Below are 14,932 nucleotides of genomic sequence, written 5' to 3'. Positions count from 1 at the left end.
ATTTACAGATCTATTCTTTTTCCATATCAATCCTTAGGACTAGAAAGCACTGTGTGCTTGCAAACCTGTGATACTCTGCATTCCTTATAACTACAATGGTCAGGCTTATAATAACGAAGTCAGTCAAATAAAATCACTGCGTCTGAATTATGTTTCCCTTTTCCTAGGTTGTGGTGGTCACGTCGATATATGTGAATTCACATATACTCCTGGCTATTCCTGAGCTGGTAATAACATACATTAAAGTGTAAATTAAACCTGAGATGGTATGTGAGAAAGAATTGCTACCAAGTTTCTTTCTCTAAGGTTTTTTAACAGATCTAACAGGTGTGTTAGAAACACTTTATTACTAGCCCATGAAAGGAATAGGATTCAGAGAAGGATGACAGGTAGGTTTAGAGGAGCTGGAATTTAAAGTTAGAAGGCGCAGTTCCCATGAGCCTGATTCTCTCCCACCTCTGAGCTTAGATTCACTCAGGCCTGTGGAGGCTGTAGAATAGCAGCAGTTTAATGACTGCCTCTCTAAGAGTTCGAGCAGCCGTCTAGAGCTTCTCAGTAAAGCTGCTCCACCAGAGGAGTGCCCTGCTTCCTACTTGTAGTTAGCACTGGAAACACAGGACCCAGAAACATCGCTGCAGTGCTTGCTTTCTGCCTTCCTGAATCTTGCAAAGAGCTCATTCTGATCATCTCCTTGCAGGTATTTTATTCCCCCTGTACATTTCTGTTTATGTAGAGCTACATCTGTTGTGAATAATTTACTGCTTGTTAATTTGACTTATAAGCTCAGGCATTGACACAGCCTCTGTTCCAGTATTTCTGACTTCTAAAATTAAACCCAGAAACCAAAAACACTCAGGAGATTTTCTGAAAGTCATGGCATAAAAAAACCCAGTGGGTTGGTTTGTCTCCTGGCTTCTGAGGGTTTTGCGTGAGCTTCCTTCAAGTTTGCATTTGTAAAGCCTGCTTTAGGGGGAGAAGAAAATGACAACTGAGAAGTTGATGTAATCCTATGCCTCCAGGGGCTAAGGTTTTGAGCAGTATAGCAAGTATTGGAATAGGCAGTATAAAAGTGAGATATTTAGAAACAACTGCTGTTTACTTTTACTAACTGTGATAATAGGAGTATAGTAATTGAGTTAAATGGCCTTGCAATGCTGATCTTTCTTCAGCCTTCCTTATCTTGCCTCTCCATGCCCCAGGCATGATATTTCAGCAATGACTTAAACACATCCACGATTAGGCACCATTTATCACAGTGCTAGATTTTCCCTGAATTAATGGTTAATACTTCATGTTATTTTATCTTTGTCCTACTTTCATATTCAGTTAAACCACCACAGATTTTTGTAATCACACATCCCTCTATGCACAGTGGAAATTGTCAAAGAGCGAAGCTGAAGAGTTTGGCTCCTGCACTGGGAATGTAGAGGGAATTTGACATCTGGGAATGCACTGGAAGCAGTTTAGAATTGTGAAATAAGTAGATTTTGTAGACCTTTTTGCTAATCATTCTTTAGTAAAGGGATGAATAGGATTATGTGCCTATGGGATTCTAGGAGTGCAGTATGTCCATGCCTTTAGACTTTAGGTAAAGCTACTCTGGAAAGTTTCCCATTAGTTTCGCTAAGGTTTTTATCAGACCCTCAAGCCTGGAATCTGAGTAGTCAGGACTATCTGGTGCCAAGGCTGCTCATTTTGCATTAGCAGTAATAGTTCTTCATCTTTTCCAGGAGAAAGAAGCAAAATAATAAAAAAGAAATGAAATCCACTTTCACAAAGTGCAGAATTGGTCATGGAACTTGTTAAGAGCCATTGCAAGACCTAAAGTAGAAATAATGGAGATTAGCTGGACCAGTGGCAACCTACAGCTCACTGAGCCTCTGAACTGCTGCTCAGTGGAAGATAAGAGGGTAAATCAGGGTGCCATTTTTGTTACATTCACCCACTGAGGATGTGGTCAGGGCCATAATTTAGAGACAAAATATAGAGCTAGATGAACTCACCTGACTGCATCATGGCAGCAATAGAGGGGTTCACAGCATTGTAATACCATCCAGTAACGTGAGATTCCAGTTCATGGACTCGGAGGAGCATCTGTCCTGCGCTCTGCCATGGTGCGTGTGCTGGTGTCCAAGGGTGCAGAACCAACATCCCTCATCCGCATTCCAGCACCTCTCACACAAAAGGTAGATGAAACACCTTTCAGAAACTATAGACAAGATTCAAGAGAGGACTTGGCTGCCAAGAGCAGTACGAAATTACCTCCCTTCAGCTCACTAAATATCTGCTCATGTTGCTTTCCTTGGCTGCTTCCAGTTCTCTTTCTGGGTGTGTCAAAAACTAGCCCAGCCTGAGCAGCTCAAAGATCACTTTTGCCAAGACCCATCAGGAGTGGATTACAGGGCTTTCTTGTGTTTAAAGATCCTAAATTTGCACTTGCACTGTGAGGCAGGTCCCCTGGCATGGCCTGGCATCCTGAATCTTCAGGGTTCCAGAATGGAGACCCCACCAGTAGCTTGCTTTTGGCCTGCATGCTTAAGTTTCTTCCAGTGGAGGTAGAAGACAGCTGCTACACCTCCCTGCTGGTATCGGAGGAAAGATGTGGCCTATGCCTCTGACTCCACATCAGAGGGTGGCCGGCATACATTAAGACTTGGAGGCTGGGAAGTGCTCCTGGATCCCATAGGTTAGACATGGTCTGAGACATGGTTTCTGAGACATGGTCTTAGAAACTCAGTCTGAAAAGGAATAGCGGTAAACCTAATACCGCTTTCTTTCCCCTTCAGATTCAGGTAATTTATTTGAAGGTTTATCATGATAGTGATATTTATCCCTGTATATGCATATATCAGCACATCTACTTTGTGTTTCCTATGGGGGCTGGAATGCTTTTTAGTTTAAAGAAGTTTTGGGTAAAATAGAGAAGCAGCGTTGGGGGCAGAAGCACACTGAAACACCATTAACTGGCTTGTGCTGCACAGCATTTATTACTGTGTGGCAAATGAGGGGCATTCACTCCAGTCCCGGTGTTACTAGGATTTAACAGATGTAATAAAAACTGTTGGGAGGCAGTTTTTGCAGATGTTTAGTGTATAAAAACTTAGGCCCCAGAAAGATCTTGCTGCAAAGTTTATCTTTTGGATTCACTGTGTGCATACGTATATAAATGTGTGTGGGAGAGAAGGAGCAGGGAAAGAATGTACTTCATCTTCTCTAGGCTATTTTAGGCACTTAATTGCTCAGAAATCTTTGAAGGCACCTATTCTGTTTGCCATAAAGGGACCACAAACTCCTGATTTTACGAATCACATCTAAATTAGATGCCTATGTGAGACAAGTGGATCCCAGGCAGACCCTTCTGTTACGGGACTGGGTGCCCCCAGAGGGCAAAGAAGGTGCCCCTCAGCGGGGAGGGCCAGGCAGCACCTTACCAAAGAGGCCAGGGAAGCCTGAGGTCCTGTTACTGTTTACAGGAGTATTTTAAAATATGTAACATACAGCTCTAATGTAGCCCGTGACTGTCAAAACGACAACGGCGGCTGCTGGCTCAGCATGCAGGCTGCCCTGCATCACGTCTGATGCACCAGGTGTCCTTCATGCACTATGCTGAAGCGTGTAGACCTGAATCCTAGTAAAAGGCATTTTGACCTAAAAATCCTATTATTAGCTGTTTTAGTAGGGCTTTTGCAAAAGAAACTTCTGAAGGGAATGCTTTCTTGTGCCTTCTTCAGGAAACTGAAAGCCTAATGAAAAGAAACTGGTTCTGAACTTTGTTATACCAGGACATGATACGTGCCCTTCCAAAGAAGTATAGATTCTGTCTTCAGCTCTCTATTTCCACATATGTCTGACAGACCTCAACATCAGATGCCTGTTAATGTATGTGGTAATATGCAAGATGTTAAACATCTGCAAAATCTTCTGATCATTTTTGTAATGTCTCAAAAGTTAGACATAGCTTGCAGGGGATTTCCACTGAAAAGAAACAAAATTTGGAGGACATTCTATGTTAAGTCATTCAATATTTGTTTGCCAATGCACTGGATGGTATTACAAGATGCCAAGATAAATTCAAATTAACATGAAAAATATTCAGTACTATTGGTTGTGGGTTTATGTAAGTTGCTGGAGCATTATGTTAAGAATTCTCAGATAAATAGTTGCCAGGAAAAAAGTCCAAATGAAAAAATAATAACTACATATAATACACTTGAACAAGTGTCACAGAAGAATGAAATTTCTACGCAGTGGAATTTTGCTTCAGCAAAGTAATTAAACGTGGAGATGTGTTCACGATGCCTTATGTGCCTTTGAAAACTGTAGGTTGAAAAATAATTTTAAAAAAGGGTTATTGAAAGGTAAACAGTAAAATTTTGCAAAACACACTATTCTGCTTCCACTTGAATCTTTCATTTATAAAAATGTCAATTCAGATTTTTATATTTTATGGTATAATGCTTATACTTAAAAGCATTTTTACTAGTTTCATAGTTTTTATTAATGTAGCCACATAATTGAACCCAGAGTCTAGCAAAGAAAGACTGAACAAGATCAAATAGTTGGCAGCTGAAACTAGGCAAATCCAGAAGCAGAACTAATGTTCAGTATTTTCTTAGTGAGGCTAATTCACCTTTGCAATAGTTCACGTAGCTGTACAATAGATTTTTCATCACATAAATTTTTTTAAATAAGACTGTTGTCCTTTTGAAAGACTGTTTAAATGCTGTTTGTGTTCCTTGGCTGAACCAAGGGTACGCCCTTTCAGTTGATTGTCCCATCTGGTTTAATTGTTTCCTGAGGCTTTAGACAATCATACACCCCTTTGAGCTTCTGCTTCATCAATCTAAGAGCATTTTTGGATGCATTAATTACGGGATTCTGAGAATTCAGGCTTGGATTCTGTGGGCAGTATCTGTATGCCATTACAAATATCTGGGTATAGATTTTACACGTTTGCTTCTGGGTTGGTTCCCTTACTATCTGTGCTCTGAATGAAGCCAACTGAGATTTTTTAGCTTTGATTCTGAACTGAATTTTCAAATATAACAGAACCTGCTGAAATGTTGTAGGAATGCGTTTGATTTTAAGATCAATCTAAATGCTTAAAAGGGCTTTCTCTCCACCTTCAGTCTTATATGTTTCTGAATTTTCTTGGAATTACACTATTCCTAGAATTTACTAATTAAAGACTGGTTTGCTTGCATGATATTTATAATGTCAGCAGCTTCAGCTCCCATAACATCCAAGAAAATTGTTTGTATTGCAAGCCTCCATTCCTCTCAAATCCATCTACTTCCAAGGGGAGGGATGGGATGTCAAAGCCATACAATTTTTCTCCCCCCCTTCAGCAGTTTGTAATTGTTCTTTCTCCACAACCTCCCTTTTTCATTCCAACATCCCCGAGATGCATGCTAAAATCCTGATATGGGTTGTGCGCTGCAGAAGGTGCTGGTTTCCAGGCCAGTAAATGTGAAAGAGATTGCGATACGATGAAATTTATTATCTAAAAGGTGAAACTAAGCTGCTGCTGGTAATAGAAGGTCATATAGTCACAGAACGTGCACTGCTTTATCGTTTCTAATGCACAACCTTGTAATTCTGGGCCTCTGGAGAGAAATTGTTGAAGGCAATGAGTAGTCTTTATACTTCATGTCCTGCCAGATCTTCACTCAGGAATTCTTCTCCTTGAAGATGGGGCTGGAAAGGTGTGATCATAAACTGCAGTTCAGTTCTTTTTCTGCTTCCTTTTACTCTCAGTTCCTTGTACCATTAAGTCTCTTACATTAGAACAAACTACTCCATGGCAACTTGCACTTTCTTTTAGACAAATGGATACTTAGGTGGATATTGCGCAAACCATAAAAAAGCACTCACAAAAGGAAACAAAGATTACGAATGTTTTATTTATATACATAAACATCTATACATCTATATATATCCATATACATATATATACACATCTATATACATCTATATATATTTAAATATACACATATATTTAGTCTTCTCTGAATTTCAATGCTTCACTTAATTTTCTTCACCTAGTCTTTCATAAAACATCAACAGTAGGGGTTATGTCAGACCTCTGTATTTGTTGGCCAATAATAAATTAACAGCCTTTTCTCTCACTAAACTAGTGGGGGGCACAAGGCCCAGAACTTTCCTTAGCATATTATGGTCAGCCGTAGGTGACTCAGACTTCAGGACTATCTCATGGTTTTATTCATATTCTACTTCTTGTTTTGCCTTGCAGGGCATATTTTTCCTCCAAGAGAGGATGGCCCATGAAATGGCTTGCTTTGACCTATCCTAATCCCTCCCACAACAATTTCAATACTTGAAAAACTTCTTCATCCAAATAGTTTGAGCTGCTGTTTTATTGCTTGATAGTCTTGGATTAGGACCTGGGTATTAGAATCAAAACCACATTTAGCAATGAGAAGAAATATCAGGATGAGCTTCATTAACGGTAGGCAAGCAGCTAAGAGCACAAACATCCAGGAGCACACCCAGTGCTGAATGTACAATGAAAGAAAATAACAAAGTCGCACCACCACACTTTTAATTTTAAACCAGTTCTTTTCCGTGGCATCACACAATTGCACTATGGATTTTCACACCTAAGTAGATTATTGGGGGAGAGGAGGGGAAGCTTAAAAAGGGGATTCTGTTTGATTTACTCTTCTTCTCTACACTTCCCTGTTATGAGGTAAATAACTAATATTCCTTAGCAATTGTTCCTCTTAACATCAGAGTCACAATTACCTTTACTGAGATTCTGTCAATATCAGCATATATTTCCCTTTGATGTTTCCCAGATATTTCTTCTAGATATTATGTTAGAAACCTTGAAACTTGACTATGCCTTGAAACTTTAGGATGCTGAGGTTAGGTTGAAGGTCCACAGCGGCTGTCACCGGCATTGCTGCAGGGAAGCTAGTGGAGGCGTACCAATATTTACCAGCAGTGAATCTGTGCTGTGTGCAACCAAGCAGTAACTTGCTGGAATATTTTGAGGCAATAGCTCACATTCATTTTGCTTATCCCAACAATGTCTTTTCTACCTCTTCATAATGTATATGCCTACAATGGTTTGTTTACAATGAGGTTACAAAGAGGGGACATGAGGAGACATGATGGGAACTAGCTGTGTGGAAGCCTTTCCCATACAATCTTGCAACTCTCATCTGTGTTGTAAATTTAAGGAGTTTATCTCAATTATTTCCCACGTGCAGAATCAGAATAAGATATAAACAGAGGTCTAAGCTATGACCATATAGAGTAAAATCTGTAGTTTTCTTTAGCTATTCAAATATTTTGTCTTTCTACCTAGGGGATGGAAAAAGAACAAAACAGCAATCTGGGACAAAAAAATGACAGGAAAGCTACAACATGGTTATTTATCTGAGGAATCAATAGATACTTAAATATAAACTCTCTCTTTTGTGTGTGTGTGTGTGTGTGTGTGTCTAGAATGCACTCAGAAACTTAAAATGGGGGAAAAAAAATCCCCATGTCATACTTGTCCAAAGAATGTTTTCCCTTTAGAAAATTGCAGATCAAAATAACCAAAAGATAAAAATCAAGTTGTGCAAACATTTCCTGTTGCAGCTTTTTTTTCCCCCAAAGTCTTTAATATTTGGAAAACTTGCTTGGAAAAGCTAAAAAAAAAAAGCTACAAAAACCTTGGATTCTAAGTATCTGGAAAATCTAAGCATAAAATTAAGAACTATGTAAATGCCCTAAATACACTTTAATTATTACTTGATGACCCAAACTTAAAACAGGATCTGGACATCTATGCTACCTATTCCTGCCAAGACTACATTATTGTTTCCACCTTGAAATTATGTGAGGTGGGAAATGCGTTGTGACTCAAACCATCCCTGCTGCTGGGTAGCATCCTCTGTTAGAGAGATGGGACAAACAAATTTTGGCTGATGAGGTGACCATCTGTATCACCCCCTAATCCAACACTTTTTGTGAGTAAGCAAATCCAGGTATTTAGGTACCTTTTCCTAGGTGTAAAGATGTGCTGAACTGACTCTCCACCTCCCGTTGTGTTTAAAAAGGGATAACAGCCAGAGTCTATTTTCCACTCTATATTTAAAACCATTGACTTCAGTGGAATTACTCTGGATTACAAATGCCATCCTTGGGACTAGAAAATGACCTTGTGTCCCTTTTCTTTCCACCACAAAGATCCTCTTTCCCAGCTTTCACACGTTGAGCAAGGGCAGTTTGGCATGTGCTACTACTGCACATTTCCCTCCCAATTACCTGTTTCCTCTCCTGTGTGCATTTTTGGCATAACGTGTCATGTTCTGAAACCTCACATACCTGAAATATTTGGAAGCACTGAGTTCTGGACACATCTGGTTATTAGATTAGAGATGGCTGCCCTTTTTGTGAATAAAATCCTCACACTACCATAGGAAATTCCACTAAGATTTCCCCTTCAATATTATAATTTTGCCTCCACTATTTTACTCCTTCCTTTTTTAACAAAGAAATATTATAGTAACCATGCAAAACACTGCAGCAGCTTAAGTGGAAGATGTCACTTCTTAGGACAAGAATGTAAAATCCTCTTCTTCCAGGTGAGGACATTCATCTCTCACAGCTAAATTCAGTGTAACTTTTGCCATCCACTGTGGTGAATGCTCAGTAACAGGCTATGGCCTTTGGGAAACAGTTCTGTAGCTGAATGGCTAGCAATCATGTTTTTCCGTATACTTTTGCTTTGAAAAATTGTGTGTCACCATATGATCAGCAAACATTTTCTTGTAAAGTTGTAGTGTGAACAGCTTGAGAAATCTCTTGTTTGATTTCAGGCAGCTACTGATGCTTGACATCAAACTGGCACACAGAAGTGCGCTTAGTACAAGCTTCATCTTCTGCTCTAGCTTAAGAATTAATAGGAGAGTGTCTTCAGAAGTTTCTTGGCCCTCTTCTACTTCCTTAGAAAAACGTCTTTCCCATGCTAGTAGAGTTCAAATGAAAGACTGGCTGCTAACTCAAATGCTGAATAGCCTTGCTAGAGCTAGCAAACAAACTGAGGCTCATTAATAGGATGCTGTTGAAATCTCTGTGTTATTAGGCATCTAACCAGAGGAGTTCTTTCTCCTCTGAATTTTACTGTAAACATCTTGCTATTTCCACTTTGGATTAAAAAAAACCCCAACCCATTAAAAAGCATTAGAAAAGGATCCAGTTACATATAATCTCTTCTGTTTGGAACAGTTTTTTCTTTATTTCACAAAAAAATCATTTTTCTTTTAGAAAAACAAGGCAGATGCTTCCACTTACAGAGAGAATTACTTTCTTTTTATATCTTGCTCTCTGAAGAAAACATTAATTTATTCTATTAACTAATCATGTAGTAAACTGGTGATCAGGTAATAATTTGTAAGTGCTTTTATATTAGTAAATGGGAAAGTACCAAGCTCCAGTTACAGCAATGGCAGCTTTTTCTGACTACATGCCAAAAGGCTACAGATATACCTGAACTAGCTTAGATGATGCTGTGTCTGCCTCTGAAAAGTTGTGAATTTAAGGCTGGAAGAAGTTTAAGGATAGTGACAGAATGAGGGAGACATCCACAGGAGGGGATGGAAGAGGTATACTAAATCCCTCACTAGTTCTGTATCTGTAGATTACTACATTAAAGACTTAATTCAGCAAGCTGCTTAAGTACTTGCTTCACTTTCGTATCTGAGTTGCTGTCCTATTAAAGGGAATGGGAATATTTACATGATTGGTGGTAGGTACGTGTATCGGTATCTTGCTGAATTAGTGTTCAACATATTTAGAAAAAAAGGAATTATAATCACCCTGGAACTCTGTTTACACTTGCTACCTTTTCTCTTGGCATAATGCCCAACAGCTGCACTAACGAGAGAAGTTACCAGCCCTAATTGTCCTTCACCTCCCTCCCTGCTGGAAGGGACTGGCCTCTCTGATCTGCTGACAGAGCCAGTGTAGTGTTTCATTTAAGACGACATTGGTTAACTTAAATAGTTGTTTTTTGCTAACTTGGCTCTTTTAGACTGAAATTAATTACGGCACTAGCTAGCCTCCTCCTCTAGCTCAGCTGTTTATGGGCTGCACGTGTGTTTGCGTCCTGAAGCACAATGTAAGTAATATATGCAGGTCAATAACAAACCAAGACTGAATTTGATAAAGGATGTATTTTGAATATTAATTGTAGTAATAACAGATACATGTATGTAATGTAGTGGCTAAATAAAAGGCTACAGGCTATTAAATACATTTATTGTTACTACACCCTATGCAATCTATCATATGATAAGAACAGTAAAGTAAGCAAATGCGTTAACAAGGACAACCAGTAATTCAAGCCCCAACAGCTAGCAAAAAGAAGGTAAAATCTGCTGGGTATGCATAACATTAGGCCCTTGATATATTGTTAAAATGGTGAGGCACTGAAAAGAACAGCTGTAACCAGTTCTTGTAAAACATGGTATTTGTAACTGATGTTGGGGCTTAAAGGAGCTTCTTCAGTTCCATAACTGGGAAGCTGGATTTTGAAAGCAGAGGCATGTTTTTGAGGTACCATTTCCCTTTCTGATCATAGTAAGGATTCTTCCCTGTTCTCCCTTTCCAGTGGAGAGCCTGTTCCTCTCTCAGGTGAACTGGCAGATGGGGTGAGTAGGAAACCATTTTTTTTCTCTTTCAGTCGGCGTTCACTGCAGCACACGGGAGCCCGAGGAAGGACTGGGTGGGAAGGTGGGAGTGCTCAGTGCCAGAGTGGCCTCTCTGTGAACCTCGTGGCCAGGGCCTCTCGAATACAGTGCTAGTGCGTTTACTTGTTCCTTTGTAGCCTTAGCTATGTTGTAAGTGAACCTTTGCATTCTGGATATGGGCCCATTTGTGTTTTGAAAGGACTCTTCCAAAAAAAGATAAATCTTACCATAAAGATTGGAGAAACAGGTGCTTCAGAGGTCTTGGTTTAAAAGCTCAAATTCGTAAACTGGAGTGAGGCCTGTGTGTTTAAACGCGTGGTAGGGCATTGCTCAGCTCTCGGTGTTGCGAGACATCAAAATGGCCGAGGTCCACTTTTGCAAGTGCCCAAATATCTCCTGTTCTTAACTTGGGCCTGCCGTGCCTCTAGCAGTGTTCGCAGCTAGTGAATTTGGGGACTCTTACCAAGTAAGGCGGGGAAGGATAGCTCTCAGGGGTGGGACACGTAACTGCTAGCAGTCCGCTCGGGGTGGCATGCTTGGGGGAAACCCCAGTCTCCCAAACCTACCCTCTTGGAACAGGATTGGGAGGCTCCCACGTGGGTGTCTGGGGTGGGGGCTCAGGGCTCGGGGAGCAGGGTGGGAACACTCCGCGGCTCCTGCGTGGAGCAATCGGTCTTTTGCCGGCACAAGGAGGACTGTGCCTCCTTGCCACCCGGGAACTTGTCAGTGCAGCTTAGGCACTGTCCTTTTCTTGATAACAGTTCGATTAGTTATAGAAAGTGGCATGAGAAAGACTGGGATCGTTCCCCTCTCCTCAACCCCGTGTCACTCCAGAGCGGGGTGGTTGTGTTGCTGTCTGGGCTGAGGGCTCACGTCCCCTCCAGGGGAGGACCGTTGAATCCAAAGCACGCTTTGCTGCATGAGAACAGTAGAGATGCCTAAAACTGTCAGCGGACGTACCCGCTAAATGCAACAGACTGGTGGTATTCATCAGAGTGGCTGCTTCTAGAGTAGTGCTTTCTTTACGGTGCCGAATTTCTCAGGAGCACCGGTCGTATGTTTCTTGGGATTGAGTAGCCTGGAGGAAATCTGTCTTTCTGCAAGATAAGACGCATTGAGGAAAGCCAGCTAATGGGAAAATTCAGCTGCTTTATGCAATGTAATTCCATGAGTCTGTTTCTTGGGTTTTACAATATATACTGCATACACTAGATGGCAATGTAATACCTGCATAAAGAGGTTACCACTGAGTTCAACAAAAAGTGCTTTCAGGTAGGTACTACAAGCTCTTGCAAAGTAATAGCTTTACCTCAACTGTTTTACTCTTATTGTGATCAAATATTCTAGCACAAGGGAAAAACACAGGACCAGTTTAGATCAGTAGAGGTCCACTGAGTTTGATTCTTGCTTGTTCCCATTTGTTTAATAATTTTCAGAACTGTGTACATATTTATCACACAGCTTAATAATTATTTCATAAGGTAGACTCTGCTAGTATGTAATTTAATGTCCTTCATGAGGTTTTGCATCTCTTATCCCTGTTTGACACTAGCTCAAATAGCTTTGAAACATCCTTCCTGTATATTCCCTTTAGAATACTTTAGACATTGCAGATGTTCCCTTTTCATTTCCTCTTTTTCCGATGAGCAAAAGCCTGTGTAATAGCTCAATAATGTTTCTGGGACACAAGGAAGCTCTATTGCATGTATATTTCTGGTCCACCTCTTTCTCAGGCTTTGCTGTGGCTTTCTGGATTTAGCCCAGGCATAGATAAGCCTGTGATAATATTTGATTTAACATACACTGTACTGTACTTTACTTTTTCATAGGTTTAGGTGATTGTCTCATTCAAATATAGCCAGTATAAAAAGGTTTAATACATCTGAATGTTCAGTAAGGTTGCGTAATATTCTGAGAAGCTTTTTCCTCTACTGTCTTGGTTTTTTAAAAATATTACTATTTATTTGTTTCGTATACTATTCAAATAAAATTTAAGGAAGATCTGCTGTCCTGAGTTATAGCAGAGGTTCTAATTAATTCTTTCTTAGTGCTGCTGTCATCAAGAATCAAACGGGGAAATCACTGCATTGAAGCTTTTGAATTATAAACCAAAAATTTAATATTGCAGTTATACCATGTTGAACTTTTAATCTAAGTTTTGATTCAATTCATCCCCCTCGCAGCTTTCTTTATTGTGTAATCAGAATGAAATGCTCCTTAGTTAGTGAAATTCTCATTTTTGTTTTTAGTCAATGAAGGATTAGTGGGACGCTCCAGATGGTATTCTTCAGTATTTCTGGGGTCTAGGTATGAAGAGCAGCGGTAACCAGTAATGCTACATGTTCCTCAAGAACCCACCCTGTCAAATATCTTTCTACATCCCATATAGCTGCTCAACTTTGTTTCTCAGGTCTTCATTTTCTACCTCCCAATTAATTCTTCTAGTATTTCCCCCACTAGAGCAGTCCCTCTCTCTCTCTGTTTATTATTTCCGTACTGTCCACCCATCTGCTTTTTTCAGCTACCTTTTCCTTCCTCCCGCCTGGCTTCTGTGTAGAACATACTCACAGGGAAGAGGAGCATATACATTGGCTTGCAGAGAATTAACAGAAATAGTTAGATTTGTTTTCTCCTGGCTGGTTTGGTATTACTATTTCTTTATACCCATGCTTTGACCCTGTCATAAGATCAATTAATTAGGAATGCTTAACACTGCATTTCAATGACTAATTGCTGTCATGTATTTATCCTGACTGTACCTCTTCCTTCTTGTCTTCTAATGTGATGAAAGCTCCTGCACTATGCTTCCTTCCTTAGCCTCTTTTCTAGCAAGAACCTGCTCTTGCCATTGAGGTCAACAGTGGAGCTATCCTTGAACACAGCCCTCTATTACAAACCAGCATGGGTTTGCATTGTACTGCAGTATTGCTAGCCTCAGGGTTTTCTTTTAAAGTGAAACAGAAAGCAAAAGTGAAACCAGAATTAAGTCATTAATTTATGGAAAATGCCTTCCCTAACCGGGTAGTATGGCCTTAGATAAAAGTCAGTTGAAAATTCTCCATGAAATCCTTTTGGTGCTTTTAATTGCTGGAGGGGTCACAGCATAAATGTCTCCATTCCTAATGCCACACATACCATGGGGCATCTTACATACTTGAGACATTTTATTATGTCATATTGTCAGCAAGTTAAAAATACAGATTTTTAAAGCCTATTAAATATATATTAAAAATACCTGTACTTTAACCACAGCTGGTTAGAAAATGTATTTTAACATCTATTGTTTGATTTATGTTTCGATTTGACACTTTGACACAAAGACATTTGTCCTTTTGGTTTCTGAGTGAGAGATTCCTTTGAAGTATAAGGTTAATAGCCTTGGGTGAAAGATGGCTTCACACCTGCATATAGAGCAAGAGATTAATATAGTAAAGCAATTAATTTTATACAATTAACTTTTTTACACAAGCGAGGAGCAGTCTTCACTTGAGTGTAGAAAAGCAAGGCAACTTGTGCAGACATATTGTTTCACTCTATAATTTTGGGGCTATAGTCTTATGTCCTCAGAATATTATATATCAGATAATTTCCATGCTTTATAAGGTACTGCACAGTTCCAAGTGTTGGAAGAAAGCAGGAGCCATTCCATATGTTATTTTATTTTAACATATAAAGAATGTGTATTAGGTAAGGAGTGAAAGGTCAGCGTAATTGGTTTAGCCTCAAGACATAAGTCTTCCATATAAGTAATTTTCACAGTTCTTACTAGCAAATTCTGCAGAGTGGCTTCCTCAAGCAAGAGGAAAATAAAAAATTAAATTTTGTTTCAGTGGTAAACTGATTTGATTCCAGAATGACTGACTTGTTGAGATAAAAAATGAAAACTTGCACGTGTCCCTCTTTGATCACAAATTCCCCAACATAAATCAAAATTAAGAAGTATTTAGTAAGTCACGGATGACTGAAATGCTGAAATAACTGTTTTGCAGTGGAGTGTCAGCTCAGGCTCTGTGGCAGTTACTGAATCTCAGCCCATTACTGCTTTGCAATTTCCAGCTGAAATTTTGTTTTCATTTTGTTGCTATTTACAGTTTGTTATGTGAAACGTAACAAATCTGATGTGAATTTTCTCTTTTTTTGCTTTGCTATAAGTTAGACATATAGTCAGACTGTGGTGATGGTTGCAGTAGCATGTATTTGTTTTCTGTTTAGGTTGGATTTACACT

Source organism: Aquila chrysaetos, chromosome 1 (assembly GCF_900496995.4).
Source record: "Aquila chrysaetos chrysaetos chromosome 1, bAquChr1.4, whole genome shotgun sequence".
Lineage (NCBI taxonomy): Eukaryota > Metazoa > Chordata > Aves > Accipitriformes > Accipitridae > Aquila > Aquila chrysaetos.
This window is presented reverse-complemented; position numbering follows the sequence as displayed.